Raw genomic sequence first — 1,176 nt, 5'->3', positions numbered from 1 at the left:
CAAATTTCATGGAAATCTGTCCAAAAGTGCAATACATTTCCACTCCAAACCACATGGGATCACTGAAGTCATTAGGATACATCATCTGGGAGACATTAATGGCTGTATAAAATGCTGTACCATATCCCTGTGGTAAAGGTTGAGATGTTTCACACGATAAGTGAAAAATCATCACTAAAGTCAGAAAGAATTAATCCTCTGGAGACCATGAATGTCTGTATTCAATTTCATGGCAATCCATCAAATATATCTTGGAGGTATTTCAGACTGGACCGAAGTGGTGCACCGACCGACCCAGAGATGGACTGCTGCTAGCGTGGCTAAAAAGCATCCTCATGATGTTATGTCCCAGACGCCAAAAGGAGCCTCTTCAGTTTCTTTCCCTTATAACTTCTGGAATGCATCTCAATGAACCATGAAGAAAACATGGTGGTGTCTCTGATGCTGTGTGTGTGTGTGTGGGTTTGTTGAGTCAACACTGGGAGGTAACCTGGCAAAGCTCTCCTTTACAACCTGCCCCGGGGAGATGACTGTGATTAGAGATGTTTCCACAGTGAAACTTTGTGTACATGAAGTGACATGAGCAGCGATGTGGTGGGAAAGTACATGGTCATGAAAACTACAAACTTTTAAAAGCTTTAATTTGTACTTTCTGTTTCTTAAAGGGTCATTCTTCTAGTTTTAAGCCATTTGCTCAAACTCCCATAAAACATACTATACATGTTAACTTTTTAATAAACCCAGCACAGTGTGTTACATGCTCAAAGTGCATTTTAATTTCCTCCCAGCAGCTATTAGCTTCTATTAATTTCCTGTATGAAAATCACATAGGGTGGGAAGGAGATGGCTGTGGATTTCTGATGGTGGAAGAGAAGAGAATAAAAGTTTTGCTGTTTGGTGTTTTGTTCTTGGACCAATTCTTTATCAGTCTGTATTTAGATGAACATGATGTTTATATATGTGTGTGGAAGTTGGAATGGGGTGTGATGGATCTAATGTTTTCTGCCTGTTTCCTGACTCTGGTCCTGAGATTCCTAAATGGAGGGCAGCAGCACTTTGAGATTTGTTTTAAATATATAGTGCATTACAAGTAAAATTTATTATTATTATTATATATCACTGATCACATAAAACAGACATTATGTAGCCAAAACATGCAAAAACAGTGGTATGACC

Source organism: Micropterus salmoides, unplaced genomic scaffold (genome assembly GCF_014851395.1).
Source record: "Micropterus salmoides isolate LMB-PRFRI ecotype aquatic unplaced genomic scaffold, ASM1485139v1 Ms_hic_scaffold_15, whole genome shotgun sequence".
Taxonomy (NCBI): domain Eukaryota; kingdom Metazoa; phylum Chordata; class Actinopteri; order Centrarchiformes; family Centrarchidae; genus Micropterus; species Micropterus salmoides.
This window is presented reverse-complemented; position numbering follows the sequence as displayed.